This window comes from Megascapheus bottae, chromosome 18, assembly GCF_031878675.1.
Source record: "Megascapheus bottae isolate mThoBot1 chromosome 18, mThoBot2.hap1, whole genome shotgun sequence".
Lineage (NCBI taxonomy): Eukaryota > Metazoa > Chordata > Mammalia > Rodentia > Geomyidae > Megascapheus > Megascapheus bottae.
This window is the reverse complement of record NC_143526.1, coordinates 19,081,834-19,101,757: the sequence shown is the minus strand read 5'-3', so window position 1 is coordinate 19,101,757 and position 19,924 is coordinate 19,081,834. Positions and strand designations below refer to the sequence as shown.

Below are 19,924 nucleotides of genomic sequence, written 5' to 3'. Positions count from 1 at the left end.
ATGTTCTGTAAGGAACATTTCATTTAAAAATTAGAAATTGAAAATTTATATTAGTGAGGTAAGGCAGGGGGCAATAAGAAGTAGTTACCTGAATCATTTAAGCAACACTTATATATAACCTCAGACCTTCAGTTTTTTTTTTAAAATAAGATGTAGCTTGTTCTCCTTCCCTTCTTTCTTCCTTCCTCTATTTCTTCCTTTTCCTTTCCTCCCTCCCCCTCTCTCTTTCTCTCTTTTTTTTGGGGGGGGGGTCATGGGGCTTGAACTCAGTGGCCTGGTCCCTGACCCCGGGCTTTTTTTGTTCAAGGCTAGTGCTCTACTGTGTTGAGCCATTTAATTGGAGATAAGAATGTCATGAACTTTCCTGCCAGGGATGGCTTCCCAATGATCTTCCAGCCTCAGCCTCCTACAGCTAGAATTACAAGCGTGAGCCATTAGCACCTGGATATACTTTTACTTCTTATCAACTCTCTCCCTGTACTATTCACAAATTCTTACTGAAGCATTTTCACACACTTCTTATTAAAAAAAATGAAACAATAGGGTATGGCATGGGAATGACTAATAATTCACTTATTGCGTATGGATTTTATTTGGGTGGATATGTATGTTGAAAATACTTCGAAGTAATGCCTTTAATTTCTGGGTATTGCTTTATTAATAATGGCTAATACCTATCATCTTTTGTGGAAATAAGTTAGCATACATAAAAGTTAAAATAATGAATGCTAAAGAAAAAAATCCAGGAAAATGACATTCAAGATTTTGAAGGTAATCCTGGTGGGTTGTTCTGGGTTGAGAATAGAAATTGCTAAGTATCAGAATCATAGTAACATGTAAGTATAATCACAAAGGTGTGAAGTGGTGTTCTGGATCACCTGAAAGGCCTTATCCTTTTTGTGAAGAGATGGATATGATCCTTGGTCTCAATAAGCCACATCTACTATAAACTTCTGAACCCTCCACCATCATTCAGGATGCATCTCTAAGGACTGAAGAAGTGGTGGATTGTATAGGAGAGAGAACTTGAGGATCCTTGCCTGGGATATGTTATGGAAAGAAAATCTTGCAGGTATTCTTCTATCTATATTTTCCTTGGTTGTTGTACTTTGTCTAGATAAAAGAGTGCTTAGTGTGGGGGAAGTGTGGAAGGTGGGAGCATTGGGGTAAAGAATAGGTCTTTACTAAAAATAATCAGGAAAGAATATCAGCAACTTTCTTATTTTTTCCTATTTTTGTAGAGCCTTTGTTGTCCTCTTCCTAATAAAAGAAATTTTATTAGAATTCTTGAATTCTAGATTTATTTCTCCTTTGAACAATAAGATTCACCAGGAACATTAGATACATAACCTGGTTTTAATAGTATTAGCTTTCACTAACTTAGAAACCAGTGAAAGATGTTCAGATCTGTCAGTTGAATTTTTAAACATTTTGAATAAATGCTTCAACATCTTAGTTGTCATAATTTGTTTATCTTTTCTTTGCTTAGGTTAATTGGCTATTTAACCATTTGACACATGAATTTATTTCTCAGGATTGACAGTGTTTAACACGACTATGAATTTTAATTAAGTGGTTGATTATCTGAAACACCTTACATCTTGTCTTTCATTTCCTAGTTTTTCTTGAATAGCAGAGACTTAAATGTTCTAACAGTTCAGCTAAAGCCTTTCAAGACAGCTATAGTCCAATTGTAGCTTAAAATTATTTCAAAAGATTTATTTTTTCAAATGATTTGTTAGGGAATTTCTTGGACAATTTCTAGAAGTTGTCTTACTTGAGGTTTTAAAAATGGTATCCTCAGCTGTATTTCTGATTACTGGCAAAGAAGTATGTGTGGGTAAGGGAAGGTTGTTTTTCCAAATTTAGAGCAGTTGGAGCTTACACCTGTAACAACCCAATTAAATTGAAGTAAACAAAGATTATGTCAGAATAAATTTGGCTAAGGTAATTTTAAGTGAAATGAAAGAATATAGTAGTAGTTTCTTTTTTCTTTGAAAAATAAGAAATGTTGCTCTTGAGAGAATTTTGTATTATTTTTTTTCCTCCTTTTTTCCCCCTAGTTTGGTCCCTAGGAGAGGAGCCTTTTTATCTGATCTTGTTCTTCCAGTCCATTTTGAATCAAGAAAGTCCCCTTGAAGACTTCTTTGAGAAGAGTCTGTTGTGAAGAAAGAAAAGGAGATACTGTATGGGAGAAGGCAAACAAGACCAAATATGACAGAAACATACATTTTGTTGTATTACATGGTGAAAACTTCTTAGTGTGAACATAGAGAAGTGAGAAGTGAGTAAATTAAAGGATGATTGAATGTTGTGGGTCTTGATAGAAAAATGCTAGTCTGCTTCTAATGTGGAAAAACAATTGGAGCTTCAGACTCAGAACTGTCTCTGCTGAGTGTGCAGTTCTCATCCGCTCTGAACATTCACACTGTGCTTTGTTAATTCCATGAATAATGGCACTCTTAATTCTATTTCAGTAATGATTCCAAGAGGAATGAAAATACATAGTGTCTGCCAAAGCCTAAAAAAAATCCAGTCTATGTGTTAATCCCTAGAGCTTTGCGATGTACTCCTCTTGCATTTAAAATTTTTATAGTGATCCATCACCAACAGTTTTTGTCAATAAATACTAAGTTTTAAAAATGAAGTGTGGTGATTCCTATGTATATTGTTAATTCTCCAATTTGTTATCTATATCTAGCTTGATGGGACTGACATTGGGCTTGACGGGACCTGGGTGCTGACCCTGAGAATTTTTGCAATTTAATAAGTGTGATTTTAAGATTTTCTATTTTTTAAAGACCTTACATTAGTGTATTTGTTAAAATAAAAAACCCTTAAAATAATAAATACATAGTGGAATACAAAGAATATTGATTTTATAGTAATTTCATTAAAGTTTGAGTTTGATCTAGGTATAAACCTTGATCCTATGTCACAATCTCTAATTTTGGAGACTATGAATTTATGTGTGTTATTTAGAAAACATCTTATGAATTAATTTGTGTATGTTTCATGAATTTTAATTTTTAGTATTTGATCATATTCTGTGTGGCAGACTTCCTTCCTTCCTCCCTCCCTCCCTCCCTCCCTCCCTCCCTCCCTCCCTCCCTTCCTTCCTTCCTTCCTTCCTCCTTCCCTCCTTTCCCCTCCTCTCCCTTCCCCTCTTCTCCCCTCTCCTTTCTTTTTCTTTCTCTTGTGGTGCTGGGCTTGAGCTCAGGGCTCTGTACTCTTATATGACTTTTTTCCACTCAAGGTTGATGCTTCAATCCTCTAGTTCTGCTTTGTTTTATTTTCTTCATTAATTGTAGATAAGAGTTTTCTGGATTTATCTTCACAGACTAATCTTGAACCTCAGTTCTCAGATCTCAGACTCCTTTCAGTGGTTAGGATTATAAATGTGACCAGTAGGACTGTTAGGCAGCTTTTGTTTGGAAGACAAGAGAAAGACTTTATGGTTTTGAACTTAGAATTACTTTGTTCTCTGGGCCAGTATTGTAACTGAAATTCTGAACGTTGTTTCCTCAGTCTTGTCATCCTTCATTTTAGAAAGTTTAAATCACAATTTTAATAGTGGTATGGTTCAAATAAATAGGTGCCTGCCTAGAAAGTACAAGGTCCATACACCAACAAGTTCGGTATTGAACATAATAGTTCAGAAATGTGTTCTTTACAAAGTATTTCTTTACAAAGATAGTTACATATATACATATAATATATACTTTGATCTAATTGATCTATAATATATACTTTACTTTGATCAAATTGACCCTCTATTACTGTTCTCCCTGCCCCACCCCCCCATCATGGGGTTTGAACTGAGGGCCTGGGCACTGTCCTGAGATTCTTTTTGTTTAAGGCTTGCACTCTACCACTTGAGCCACAATAGTGCTTCTGGCTTTTTCTGAGTAGTTTATTGGAGAGAAGAGTCTCACAGACTTTCCTACCCCAGCTGGCTTCGAACTGTGATCATAGCTCAGCTGGCTGAGTAGTTACTCTTTGTTTTTGTTTTGTTTCGTTTTGTTTTGTTTGTCAGTCATGGGGCTTGAACTATGGGCCTGGGTGCTGTTCCTGAGCTCTTCAGCTCAAGGCTACACCCTTACCACATTGAGCCCCAGCTCTACTTCCAGTAGTTACTCTATGTTAGCTCCTTTCCCTCTCCCCCTTTTAAATAGTTTGTAGTGCTGTTTTGTTTTTTGGTGCTGATCCTGAGGCCTGTACTCAGGGCCTGGGTGCTGAGCATTTTTGCTCAAGGTTAGCATTCTTTCATTCAAGTCACAGCTTCACTTCCTGCCTGGACAGGCTTTGAACTGTAATCCTCGGATTGCAGCCTCCTGAGTAGCTAGGGTTACAGGCTTGAACCAGTGGTTCCTGGTTTATAGTACTAATCATTATGATATTTGATATTTTCATGCCCTTTAAGGAAGTGTTCAATAATGATTAAAATACACAGAATATAGTTTATATTACATTTCATAACTTTATAGAATATTTTATTGCAGAAAAATACTTTTAGAGGTGGGTAAGTTTCATAATTTGTTCTTCCTGTGAATTGGATTAAAGAAAATTCAACATTGATTGTGATCCCTAGGACCATCAAGCTAAAAGAAGTCATGTATGTTTACAGTAGATGAAAAGATTAACATGCATATTTGAAATGTAATAAAAATTCTTACAGAAAGCAGTTTCAATTTAACCTGCTTTCTCACCTTTGATTTTATGGTGAAGACACTAAATGGCCCAAGAAATTTTGAATTTACTTGTATACATTCTTACCAGCTTTTTTCCCTTCCATGGTCCTTAGAAATCACAGGCAAAAGAGCAACATTCAACAACAAACAGGGGAAAATATCTGTCATTTAAGTACCATGCTAGAGACCAGATGCTAATTCAGTAGGTGGCATTAACAGTATAAAGTTGGCTTAGATTAAAAAGTGAAAGTTAACTGGGCAGGGTGGCTGATGCCTGTAATCCTAGCTATGCAGGCGGCAGAGATCTGAGGATCATGGTTCAGAGCCAACCTGGGGAGGAAAGTCTGTGAAACTCTTATCTCTGATTAACCACCAGAAAACCTGCAGTGGTGCTATGACTCAACGTGGTAGAGCACTAGTCTTGTTGAAAGAGCCCAGAGATGGCTCTTAGGCCCTAAATTCAAGCCCTATGACAGACAAAAAAGAAAAAAAGTAAAAGTTGGTATTTGTCTATTAGATATCTAATAAGGAGTTTGGACTTAAAAACATTAATGTTTGTCCTAGAAATATAATTATATAATACCTGAATAGTAGAGATTTGATTTTTAAATATGTTTACCAACAAAATAAAATAATTTTATTTGTTGCTAAGGAAATTTTAATTTTTAAAAACTTAAAGAAATTTTTACTGTAAAAATTTCTTTAATTTAAAAAAAAAATCAAGCACAGTTCACCAGAAAGAAAAATATTAGGCCTATAGGATACTATTATATAATGACATGTGGAAATATATAAATGAATACAAAGTTGGAAAAAATCCATCAAAAATCAGATTCGATAACTAGGCTTTCCTGAATAGGTGATTCTAGAAAATGCAATATTATTCCATAGTTAAGATCTCAGTATATGGTCCTAAGACCATATTATTAGCTTTTTTTGGTAACTTATTTTGAATTCATTATCTTCGTTTCAAACCTGATCACCCTTTACCCCTATTTTGGGGGGAATGGCTTCATCTAGCCAGATGTTTCAGTTCCTTATTACTACACAGTATGAGTTATATCCAGTAGGCCTTAAATCATCCATGATAATGTTTTTATTTTCTGTTCTCCTATCTGTACCACTGGCATAAACATTTCTTATTAACATTATAAAGGCAGCCTGATTCATCTAAACTGTTTTGTTTAATCTATATAGTTCTCAGTTACATACATCGGATCATATTACCCTTTGTTGTAACTCAGTGAAGAAAAACAAAATGGAAGTTTGCTGAGTAAAAATGATACAGAAAAAGCAAACAAAATTTCTACTCTCTCTTAAAATTGTTTTTTGTATAAAGGGCCTTACTCTGCAAAATCCTTGAAAACATATTATTGATGTTCTCTTGCATGTTTAAACATATTTGCACTCCTCAGTTTGCAAAAGAAAAAAAGTGAGTACAATCACATTAGAATTTTTATGAAGAGATTAGTAACTTTGTCTGGTACATAGTATTTGCTGAAGATATAATTGTTCAGCTTTATCTCTTTCCATTGTCCTTTCTTTTTATGTAAGTTTATCCAAAGAACTTCTTGTATTTATTTTACTTGTCTGTTTACTTGTTGCTTCTCCTATTATGTTGAAAACTTATTTGGAATATACCAGCTGCCTTATTTTTTATTTATTTATTTTTTTGCCAGTCCTGGGCTTGAGCTCAGGGCCTGAGCACTGTCCTTGGACTTTCTCAAGGCAAGAGCTGTACCACTTGAGCCTTAGCACCACTTCTGGCTTTTTTCTGTGTATGTGGTACCAAGGAATTGAACCTGGGTCTTCATGCATGATAGGCAAGCACTCTACCACTAGGCCAAACTCCCGGCCCCAGCTGCCTTATTTTTATTATATTCCCTGTGCTTAATATTTCATCTCATGATTTGTAGGAATTAGTATCTATGACAGTATTTCTTAAAGGTTTAAGAGATCAGAAAATTTACAAGATGTACTGAAAAATTATTCTCTACTTTGTATTCCTGAAAAACATTTTTTTTGATCTCTGGGGAGTGGGGGGAGGTTTGAACTCAGGGCTTGGAGATGAGAATCTCATGGTCTTTCCTGCATGGGGGCTGGTCTTGAACTGCGATCCTGAGTAGCTAGGATTACAGGTGTGAGCCACTGGTGCCTGGCTCTGAAGCACTTTTTAAAAGCAGTTTATTTTACTGGTCTTTGTGAGCATAGTATTTTTCATTGAGTAGGTACTTAATAAATGGTAAATGTGTTGATCAGTTTGAACAAAAAATGGAATGTAAATATGAGTGTCACTATTATTGAAGGTATTCTTTTTATGTTTTATTTCCATTTGCATTTTAGAATAAGTAAATTATACATTGTATACCTTCAATACCCTTTATTTAGAAAGATTTTCAGGCTTTTGTTGTTTGTTTGCTTTTTTGGGGGGTCAGTCATGGGGCTTGAACTCTGGGCCTGGACACTGTCCCTGAGCTCTTCAGCTCAAGGCTGCTGCCTTGCCCCTGGGGCCACAGCCCCATTTCCAGTTTTCTGATGATTTATTGGAGATAAGAGTCTCTTGGGCTTTAGTGCCCAAGCTGGCTTTGAACCACTATCCTCAGATCTCAGCCTCCTGAGTAGCTAGAATTACAGGCGTGAGCGACTATGCCTGGCTACCTATTATTATTATTATTTTTAACCTTCTTTTATATGTAATTTTTCTCAGCGGACTTCCCTTTTGCTTCTCATTCTTAGATGAAAAAATGATGTTATAATTGATTAGCTGAAGAGTTTTAGAAAAGAACAAGTTAACTGCTAGAACAAAATCAGAACTAGAAAAAAGTCTATTTGTAGAAGACATACATTTTCGCTTATCACATGAATCATTGGTTCTTTTTCTAGATGAAGTAATACATTCTTTCACTCTTCTAGTCAGGTATGTTTTACCCTCAAATCAGGGAAAGGGAATTTAGTTAAGCTTTATTATCTACAAATCCAGGTTTTCAACAGCAGCCTAATAAACACCTAAATATTCTTCCTTCTTTTCACATTTTGCAAATAGATTATTTGTGCTTGACTCCCTTTGAAGGAGCGAATCATTTTTCAATTCTTTTACTACTACTTTCTCACCTATATTCATTTTGGTATCCAAATTCCTACTTGGTCCTTGTGCAGATTTTACTTTGTGAAAGTTATTCATTTAGAATTTCTTTCTCCTACCCCCACACGACTGCACACATAATTCAACCATTCAAAGTTATTATCCAAGATAGCAGTCTTCCTGCCTTGATTAAAAAACAATTCTTGTTAAGTGCTTTTTTGTATGATGAAATTTTAGTTTCTAGAAATAGTTCAAGGTGTTTTTCAATTGAGTCATTAATCTTTATTTAAAATTTGCCCATCACTACCAGATTATTTCTTGAAATAGGCTCTCTGAATTGAGGTTTCATATTTTTTTGCTTATTATTTATTATTAAAGTAAAAATGTCTTTATTGCTTCTGTTTGGAAAATAACATGCTCATAAACAGAAAACAGCTCCTTATGCCTTAAGGATTTTTAGCTTTCATTTGTAATTTAATTCAACTAGCTTTTGTTGTTTGAGTCTGGGACTTGAATTCACAATAGTAATGCTTTCACTCTTTGTCTGACACTACCAACTGAGCCACATCTCCAGCCCCCCACCTCCAAATAACATTTTTTTTGAGCTTTTCTAGCTGTATCTCTCAGGTACTTGAGTTTCAGAGTAGAATGAATGAAATAAAAATTGTGATGTCTACGAGTCTTGATTGAATTAACCAGTCCTGAGTGGGGAGGGCTTTATAGAAGAGATAGTTATTACTGAAGAAATAACTTAGCCAAGATTTAAGAGTCACTTTGGGAGAGCGGGTTGGTGGGGTGTCAGGAAATAGAGAAAAAAAAAAAGAATTTAAAGCTTAAAGATCTCTCGAGTTCTAGAACTCTGAAGATCACTTATTTATAAGGTGTGTGCAGCTTTTTTGGGAAAAGGACAGGTAAAGCAGCTGCAGGGATAAGGCTAATTACCTAATAAAAAAGACTAATTACCTAATAAATGTTTTCAGACTAGCATTTTACCATTTATATGTGAATTCCTCCTTTATATGCAGATCCTGGCTTAGTAATTCTAGATTGGACCAATATATTCAGTAGATGGTGTTCCCATTACATGCTGATGCTGTTGGTCCACTAACCACATTTTGAAAAACTTATAGACTATTCTGAGGATGTTTACTTTTATTCTGTGGGGACTGAAGTAGTATTAGAACCAAACTTGATTTTACTTACTTTATTTTGGTAGCACTGATGTTTGAACTTAAGCCTTGAACTTTCTAGGTAGACTCTATCACTTGAGCCATACCTCCAGCCCTGAACTTTTTTTTTTTTTTTTTTGCCAGTCCTGGGCTTGAGCTCAGGGCCTGAGCACTGTCCTTGGACTTTCTCAAGCTAGAGCTCTACCACTTGAGCCTCAGCACCACTTCTGGCTTTTTTTCTACGTATGTGGTACCGAGGAATCGAACCCGGGTCTTCATGCATGCTAGGCAAGCACTTTAACCACTAGGCCAAACTCCTGGCCCCAGCCCTCAACTTTTGAATTTAGGAAAATTTTGTTTATGTCAGGACACACACACACACACACACACACACACACACACACACACACACACACACACACACTCTCTTATGACATGTATGTATGTACCATTTTAATTTTAGACAGTTGAACTATGGTCGTGGCATGCTGGGGATAACCTTTGCTGGAGAGAGTAAAAAGCTCTATGTTTTTAATTTTTAATCGACTATTGCAGGGGAAGAATTGTGGGATAAGAAATTTGGTATGTTTCCTAAGATTGAGACTTGGATAACTGGCAAGTAAAGTTCACTGAGTTAGGGAAGAGGAGAAAGCTGATATCTTTGTGTCTGTACATGCTGTACAGTCATAAATGATTAAATTGTCATATCTGGAAAACAGATGTAGACACGAGAGACTCATTAGGTCAGCTCATTTCAAGATGTATTTACAACCTACTCTTTGTCCAGCGGTCTGCTAATGCTTAGCATACTACAAGAGGTAAAATGAGATCTCTTTCCTAAAGGATACTGTAGTGTCCATTTGTATTTGTCTCTGAACAGATCACTACTGAGGTAAAAACAATTATGCTCAGGATGCATATATTTGAGTACTTGGTAGGAACGTCTATAACCCAAAATGACATACTGTCACAGAAATTACCATTGTACACATTAATACTGCTCACCAAAAGCTAGAAGTTGCTTTATATTTTTTTTACCTCAAATACTGCAGATACTTGTTTCAATTTTCCTCCCCAGAATTGGTCTCTTTCTAAGGGTTGATGTAACTTTTGTGAGGGTTAACACTTGTGATGGTTAATATAACTTTTACCTTGCTTTATTTGCTTTTTGGGAGGCATATTTTCACAAAATTAAAGGTAAGGAAGATTGCACAACAGTTTAAACTCAACTGATGAGAACATGGGATTGGCTGGGAGCTTCTTATCAACTGAGCTGAGATGCATGTGTGGGAATTATAAAGTTTTGTTTTGGAGGCTTTTTAATTTTTTGACCCTATTTGATGAAAATCATGTGTAATCAATCTGTGAACTTGGTGGGATTACTTTGTGGCTGAATGTGATTTTCCCAATAAAGAAAGCTACCAGGCTGGGAGTGATTTCTGGTGACTGCAGAATAGGTAACAATTTAGCAAGACTTAGAAGGCTGGAGAGGGTGGAGAGGAATTGCACAAGCAGATTGTAAGATTTAAGAGGAGTGGTGCCCATCTCAGACACTTAGCATGCCAAGTGCAAATTGCAGATACTTTGCTGCAGCAAAATAGAAGTGGTACAAGTGGAGGCTACAGGGATAAAATAGGAGTCTGTTTGATCACAATAAGTCTTGGCTTTATGTAGCCCTTTATCTTATGGGTAATAAGGAGAAGGGCATCAGTTAAAGTAATTTGTTTGCATTTTGCACTTCAGAGGTAGCATTCTGGTACCATTGTGTCTCTCAGCTTGAGATTTGAAGCCCAAACTTTCTGTGTCAGAAGACCATCCCGTTTAGTGTTCTAACTGCAAATGTATATCAAACTCAAATTTCCAAAGGGACCATGCAGGTAAGATGGCTGAGGATGTCTTTAATGTTTAAGAATTCTATATTGAAAGGGAATGCAATATGTGTTTTTTTTTCAACCCATCGAGGAAATCACATTCAATTTAGATTGGAGTCTGGTTAATACAAGGGCAGTTGCACTGTGACGGAAAGAAAAGATAACTGAGGAATTAGCACTTCTGTTATGATAGACTGGATGGTTATATTGCCCATTAATGGCAAAAATATACAGACAATCACACACCTGTGAAGAAAAGTGAAGACTAAGATTTTGACATTGGATTTGAGATGTTGGTGGAATATCTAAATTGAGGTAGCTAATGAAGGAAGAAAGAGACAGAGAACGCTGCCTTAGAGGGGGATAAGGTTTTATTCTTTCTTAAGGAAGATATGGTGAAAGAAGAGAATTGAGGATACTGAAGACAGAACTTGAAACAAATGATTGATGACAGCAGACCACTGGCTCACACTTAGGCTGAGATCTGGGGATCATGGTTCAAAGCTAGCCCTGGATGAAAAGTTCATGAGACTTACTTCCCTTTAACCACCCCAAAGCCAGAAGTGGAACTGTGATTCAAATGGTAGAGTTTAGTTTTGAGCACAGAGGCTCAAGAACACCAAGATCTAAATTCATACACACACACACACGTTTGGAAATGTAGCTCGGTGGCAGAGCCCTTGCCTAGTATTCAAGGTCCTATACTTTGTTCTTAACACTGTGAGTACCAACATAAAATTGCTTACAGCAAAGAGTCTAATGGTTTGGTATTCTGGAAGCAAGAAATGGTGTACCACAAGAAAAGAATATTCACTCTGACCAGATACTACAGAAATGGTGCAATGAGTGCGTTAGATTTAGTACTGATAAAGGTATTGACAGTGTTATAGTGAGGTCAGAAAACTTGTTTTGTGAGGTACTAGGAGAGGACAGAGTGAAGATAATGATTTCTCTCAGAGGAATTAATCCTCTGCCTTTTTTTTATTTATTAAAGATACTTTCTCAAAGTTCATTTCCTGACAACTTATGTGTAGGTTACCTTTCTGAGAACAGTTCCACATGTGATAAATTAATTTTATTAACTGAAGTATGCTGACAAAAGCCATAAGAAAATAAAAAGGTAGATGTGATTATTTTAAAAGTAAAAATATGCCATGCCAAAGCTTACTTAGAAAATGACTTTATGTTTGTAAACTTACCTATTCTCAGTTACAGTTGTCTATTAAAGTTCAAGGAACTGTTTCTGTATATTGTTGATTAAAAGGAAAAATCCATATGCATTAATTTTCTTGCCTTAACTATGTGATTGTGTTTTAATCATTCTGGAAATTATCCAATACAGGAAAACATTTTTTACTATTTAAAAATGAACATAAGCAGTGGAGGCTTTTAGTTTACTCTAGTTCTTAAGTGCCTTAAGGTTATGCATAGTCTTTGCAATGCCGCCCTCTAGTGGTAGTTTCCCAACATTCATTAATTGTTGAAAACTGTGGAAAAGTGCTTTTGCTTTTTTAGTCTGTATTGTTTGATCTTAAAATTGCTCCTAGTTATGTAGGTTTCTTTATGTAAGATTTATTATTATCCTTACCTGGAATTAGTGAAGATCAGAAACTTTGGAATCTATATGCCTCCACCTGTCGGCTTATGCAGAAGGCATATTAACTGAGAAGTGAATAAGAATCTCTGAACCAGGCACTGATAGTGCCTCACACCTGTAATCCTAGTTAATCAGGAGGCTGAGCTCTGAGGATCATGGTTCAAAGCCAGCCAGGGCAGGAAAGTGCCCGAGACTCTGATCTCCTGTTAGCTACCAAAAAGCCAAAAGTGGATCTGTGGCTCAACTGTTAGAGTGCTAGCTTTGAGCACAAGAGCTCAGTGATATCACCCAGGCTCAGATTCAAGCCCTAGTACTGGCACCCCACACACACAAAAAAAGGAAAAATAATTTTAAGAACTGTAATTTATTTTAAGTTCTATTTTTCTGCTCTAAACTGAGGAAATAATTATTTGGATCTTTCAAGTTTTCCAAACAATTTAGTGCTCTCATTTGCTTTTATTTTCTATGAAAGTTTAAATGCTTTAAATTTGATTTTAATTCCAGCTTCTATGAAATGCTATATGGTCTGACAAATATATTATTTGTTATTTGCTTAGTTTTCAATAAAATGTAGCTATGGTTTCCTTGTTGAAATAAAATCTACCTAGAAAGTTACTTTACAATTATGAAATAAATGTGTTTGTAAAATATAGTTGTTAATTTCTGTTTATTGTAATGTAATTAGAAAATAAGATGCCCGTATATAGAATTTGTTGAGCCTTTGTCTCAAAATTCATATGAGTATTTAAAATATTCCCCAAGCATTGAAAAACATACATATTGATATATTGGCTCAAGAGAATGTATTATTATTCAGCTATCTTATTACATTATTGACCATTTCACCTATCCTGTGCATATGAGAATTATATTAAATTTTTGCATCACTGTTGTGTGTTTGTCCTTTTTCATTGTTTGCAGCATGTTTTAATGATAAGTTACTTAATTTTTAAGTTTGTTATTCAATAAATGTTGCTAGTCATTTGGATATCAAAATGGAAAAATATAAAAGAAATGTTATCCTATTTCCACAGTGAACATTTGGTTGAAGATCTAAAAATGAAAATGAAGCTCATGGAGAACAGGAGATTATATTCATTATCTTAAATTAGGAAAGTTATTTGTAACTCAATTTTAAAGAAGAAAGGAAAATTTATTGTTTCCGGTACTTACAGAGTTAATGTCATTACTTGAAATGCTCTCCCTAAAGAAAGAAAGCCTGGGAAGTATTTCATAAATAGAATAAAGAATGAAGGATTTAAAATCCTGAGCATTAATGAGAACTGTCATCAAAAAGAGACAAAGAAAAGAGATAAAAGTATACCATGGAACAGAAGAACACTTGAAATCTACTTGAGAAATAGCTTGTATCTGGATTTTAATAATATCCATAAATCAATATGATAAAAAGACAATAGAAAAAACTGGGTAATGTATTTGAGCAGGTACTTTGCAAAGATAATACTCAGAATGCTCATGAAATTGTGAAGAACTTTATTATTCACTAATTAAAACCTTAGTGGGCTGACATTATGGTACTCACCAAAGTGCTAAAATCAAAATGATAGGTGATAGTGTCAATAAAATCTCAAGTGCAATGAATCTCTTGCTTTTGGAGTATAAATTTGGAAAATTGAAAAACAACTGTAAATTGTTTAGCAGTATCTTAATAAAGAAGTGTGTTTGTCTGGGTGCTGGTAACTCATGCATGTAATCCCAGCCTGGCTACTTAGGAGGCTGATATCTGAGGATTGTGGTTCAAACCCAGCTCAGATACTCTTATCCGAGTTAAGAGTATCTTGGATTAACCACCAGAAAACTAGAGGTGAAACTGTGGCTTAAGGTGGTAGAGCCTTAGCTTTGAATGAAAAATCTCAGGAACGGTGCCCAAGCCACTCTGAATTCAAGCTCCATAACTGACAAAAAAGTTCTGTATTTGTCTCTGTGTGTAGCATACATACAGCAATTTTAGCAGCAATTCATATATACAAGTACAATTGTGTTCAGAGTAGCAATATTTATATTAGTGAAAACTTGAAAGTAAAAATTGGTAGCCTGTTGGTAGTACAATAGATAGTGTTACATTCAAGCCAATACTGTATAGCAATGAAGTGTACAGATTACAGCTTCATGCAACAATAGAGATAAAATACACTAATAACTGCTGATCAAAATAAAGCAGGTATAAAGATATAAGGTATAATTCTACATATATAAAATTCAAAAGCAGGCAAAATTAGAATTTAGAGTGTTGGAGTGGTTACTTTTGTGGAGGAGGGAGTGATAATTGAGAAATGATATTAAGGGTTTTTATACTTAGTAATGTTACATTTCTTAGCATGAATGAGTTGCATGAGTAAATTGCCTTGAGAGTAATTCATTGAGTCATATAATTTAGGATTTGTGAACTCGTTTGCATATATGCCCTACTTCAGTAACAAGTTCAAATTATAGGAAACAAAAATGTTTCTTTAAAACAGCTGAGACTCAGTACAACTGAAGGAAATTGGATACAAAGTCCACTTTTGAAAACAACTTCAATTTTTTATTATTTGAAATCAGTGTACTTGCTTATAAAATTTAGTTTTAAAACTGCATTTAAGTATGTGAAAAGTTTTAAAATAATCTGTATATTAGTGTGCAAGAAAATAAAAAGAAGAAATGAATCTTTTTAATGTATTGTTAATCTTTTTTTTTTGTTTGTTTTGTTTTTGGTCTTTTTTGGTACTGGGGATTGAACCCAGGACATTGCATTTGCTAGTCAAGCACTTTGCCACTGAGCTGCATACCAGCCATAAAATTGTATTTTATTAAAATTTCTTCTCTCATGCTAGAATTATTAGTAGAGGTTGGAGGTTGTTAAAAGTTTATGATTTTACATATTGTTTCTGAAAGTCAATTTCATTGAATGAAAAAGTTGAGCGAATGCTGGCCGAGAGATTCAGGAAGGTAAATGCCTAAGCACTCTTGGGCAGATGCTTCTATCCCTATGTATTCTAGAGGTTTTTTTTTTTTAGCTGTTTAATTTTACGTTGGAGATTTTTATAGTACTTCTTAACCCCTTGGATTGTGATTTCCCTTAACATAGTATTTCTAGTAATGTTGATTTATGAATAGGAATTTACCCTTACTAGAGTCAAGCACAACTTGAAAGTTAGATATCCTTCCATGTTAGTGGTGATATGGAGAAATTCTAGAAGATACTGTTGTTGAATTAATAGTTTTACCTTTTGTTAATCGATATAATAATATGTAAAAGTCTGGTGGGTTTCTAATATTATAGAATTGTGTTAGTAAATTTATTGATAGAATGATAATTTAGATGAGTCATCTTTTCCAACTTTACTATGTGAAAAAAAATTACTCAAAGCTTCCTAAATACAAGATTTCTTGAGCACTCTTCACAGGGATTTTTACTGGTTTTGTGGAATACATTTGGTGAAACTAAGGATTAAAGAACAAAAGATAGGAGCTTTGGAGCCTAATAATTTGTGAAGCAGGAAATTAAAATATATACGCCATTACCATTTCTGCATAGAAACATGAATTAGTTTGATAAAAGTTTTTCTGTTATTCTCTGAAGCATTTCAAGTGATTAGCCTAGGCTTGAAAATTTCTTTAAATATCTTCATTTATTCTATCCTGTCTTTCCATACTTCCTCCCATTTTCCTTGCTTCTTCAGTAACTGGGTATTTTCCATAAGTCAGCCACTGTGCTAGGAATCTGGAAGGACTCATCTATGGAAATGACTTTGATCTAGCCTAGAAGTTCTCATTACAGAGACTGAGAATCATTTTTTAAATAAATGATAAACTGTATAACACACTGAATTTGGAATAGTAGAGAACTGACAAAATATCCTGCTTGTAAGTCAGGATGAACAGGAATAGCATGCCCAAAAGATTAACATTTGCAAAGACATACAAGCATTAGAGATTAATAAGAGAGCAAGATGTGGGTAAGTTATGGAAATTGATGAAACCGGTCAGAATAAGTGTCCCCCTTGGAGGGGGCACTGACTAGTTGGATATGAGATAGGAGACTTTATTCGGATTAAAATTAGAAATTAAGGATAACTAAGGAAAGAGCTGAGAAAAAAATGAAGTACTCTGAATTCTCTGCTTTTCCTTTGTGCTTGAATATACTCAGACCTTTCAATTTGACAGCCTCTTTTCAGGCAGTATTCTTTCTATGGTCCTGTTAGCGTAGGATAACTTCCTCACTTCTCACTTCACCCCTGTGTAAGTAAAGCAGTATAAGTAGCCTGCATCAAAAGCCTAAACAGCTCAAAGGTTCTTTTTTTTAGTAAAAGATTTTTATTAACACTGATTTTTTACATATTTCAAATGTCAAGTTTAACAAACAAGTATTCAAGAATGGAATCTATATGCAATCACTGGCACATAAATTTAAGAACAAAATTAAAATTAAACAGCATTTGTATGTCTTAAATATATATCGATCTATGTAATATATTAATATGTCTAGAGAATATATATCCAAACATAGATTTATTTGTCTATATAGTTATATTTACATATCCAAGTACCTGAGTATTTGATTCATCCCTCTTGTACTCTTTCAAGGATTAACCTAGCTTCAGTTCTATACATCTTATATATATTTTTTTTATTGTAATTAATAGAAGGGTTACATTATATTTGCCAGATAGAAGGTGCATTAATTCACATATATTGATAACTTTTCTCATGTCTTGGTCCCCATTTCCTTCCCCCCCAAACCCACCCCTCATCTTGTTTTCCCCGCTTCCCTATCCAATTTCAAATAACCAAATACAAATATATCCAATATATCATATAATAAAGTGAGATTCTGTAACAATATAAAATAACAAAGGCACAGCAAAAGAGATGAGAGATAACATAGTACATTAAGGACAACAGTCACTCATTATATGGCTTTTGTTTCTATATCCTAGAGGTCCTTTCATTTAGCGTCATACTGTATGGCCTATGTATCTAGGTTTTGTTCTATTGCAAATCTCTGCTAGGATAGCCCAAGGTTTCTGATTATGACAAATGAGGGAAACCATTGAGCCTAAGTTCCTTTGAGTCTGGCTTACTTCCCTTAATATGATTTTTTCTAAGTCCATTTCCTAACAAATGGGGTGATGTCATTCTTTCTGACAGCAGCGTAGAATTCTATTGTGTACAAATACCACGTCTTGTGAATTGAAACCAAATAACCAGTTAGGTTCAAGGATTTATGTGCATGATTGCTATTTTAATGGTGAAAAATGGGAGATGGCCTAAGTGGTTCTCAAAGGGGAACTAATATGGCAATTTGCTGCATAGGAAAATTAGAGAAAGCCAAAGATATAACAGAAGCTCATCAGAGATCCCATGTTTTAAAGAAGATCAAGTCTTATTATCTGAGAATGTTTTAGGTCCACTGGAAGTTCCACTTCATGTGATCTTCCAGGGACACAAATTCTTTCCATCATGTTTATTTTTTTGTAGGATGTTAATGCTGTGGTCTCAGTTGGAGACACATCAGTATTTTGGTTTTATTGAGAAGGTCACTAATGATGACCTAGATATTTTGTCTTTTACTTCACTAACATCTGAAACTGCTGATAACTTTTTGACAAAAACTTGCTTTTGCATGGATGTCTGTTAAATAATATTTCTCTCCAGTCACTCTTTCATTTACCTTGTCCCTCCTTTGAGGTTACCTATAAAGGTTGCTGCTCTCCATTGTTCTGTCTTCATTTACATATGTACTCTCAGTGATTTTACTCAGGATCACTACTTCTTCCAAAGACTTCTTCCAAATCTGCATTTCTATCCTGAAAACCTTACTGTTTGGCATGGAATTCTATAGGGAATTCAAACAATATATGGAAGGCAGACATTTTTTCCCCCTCTTACTTGTACTCCTCTCAGAGCTGCCAGAAAACCTGCAAGTTTTCTTCAGCAGATTTTTATTTATTATTTATTTATTTTTGTGGTCATGGGGGCTTGCACACTGTCCCTGAGCTTTTTTACTCAATGCTAGCACTCTACACTTGGAGCCACAGTGCCACTTCTGATTTTCTGGTGGTTAAGTGGAGAAGAGTTTCATGCTCATAGACTTCTGGCCCAGGCTGCCTTTGAACTGTGATCCTCAGATCTCAGTGTACTGTGTAGCCAAGATTACAGGTGTGAGCCACTAGTAATATGCCAGCATTTTGTAAATATACCTCCTGAGTGATATTCCTGGCATTTCTTCATTGCTACAATCTTAGCTCAACCAAGATTATTTTAAAAGCTTTCTCAGGGATCTTTGTTTTGGTTCAGGCTCCCTTTCAGGTTTTCTTATTAATTAAATAGGTCATGTATTTTCTTCTTCTGGTACTTGATGATCACTGGCTTTAATTATAGAATATTTAACACTGTGCCAAGTGCAATTAAGTTGATAAATTGTACTAATAATAGAGAGCATTTGTGGATTAAAGAAATCAAGAATAGTAATTATATTAAATAATCATTACCATAATATCTCAAGGAATTTGGATGAAAATCAAACTTACTTTAACAGGTAAGAAATATAGTACCAGAATTGAACAGAACTTTAGTACTTTAATATTTAATTGTTTAAGTCAGGGAACTCAAGATGTTTGTTGCTTGTATTAGCACTATGCAAACAAAGCAAAAAAGTAGTTCTTGTGTTAGCTCAACCTGGCCCCTTTAAATTTGGGTAGACTTCTTCAGGGCCTATCACAACTGCCAGAAACAGAAAGCCTGGCCTGAATGTTAACCTAGGTTTTTCATGGATGCCTGTTCTACCTGTTTCGTTCTCTATTGGCTTTGAGATCTGCTCTCTGGGTATTCTTCATACTCCCCCCTTACAATTTCTTTGACTTCCTTCTGAAGTCTAGGTGAGAAACTTTATTCTCTCTTCATGGATGAGCTACCTCTGAATTACTTGGTTGGGGAAGAATATTTGAACATACTCTTTTTTTTTTTTTTGCCAGTCATGGGCTTGAGCTGAGGGCCTGAGCACTGTTCTTGGACTTTCTTAAGGTTAGAGCTCTACCACTTGAGCCTCAGCACCATTTTTGGCTTTTTTTCTATGTATGTGCTACCGAGGAATTGAACCCGGGTCTTCGTGCATGCTAGGCAAGCATTCTACCATTGGCAAAACTCCTGGCCCCCATAACATTCTTTACAAAATGAACATATATAAAAACTACTGTTGTGGATTATAGATATGGTACAAAGAAACAGTTTGTCTAAGTTTTTAAATACCTTTCCCTCTTGCAGGTAACATTTTATTTTTACCCAGTGAGAAAGGTCCTATCTCTTTATTTTACAAGTAAGATAACTGAGACCTAGAGATATTAAGTAGTAGAATAGGAAATAACACAGTAGATAGATATATAGATAGAATACAAATAGAAATATTCTTTTATTTATTTACTTATTTATTGTCTTTTCTTTTTTGGTATTAGGGATTGATATTTATTTTTTGAGACCACTCTGAAAAAATACACTTTGTAGCCAAGATTGGC

General features: G+C 34.9%; 1 protein-coding gene across 1 annotated transcript in view; it reads left to right on the top strand.

The window, feature by feature from the left end:
* The window catches only part of Macrod2 (mono-ADP ribosylhydrolase 2), a 1,707,616-nt gene that overhangs the window by 29,707 nt on the left and 1,657,985 nt on the right, over positions 1-19,924 (top strand). The gene's annotated exons all lie outside the window — the stretch shown is intronic.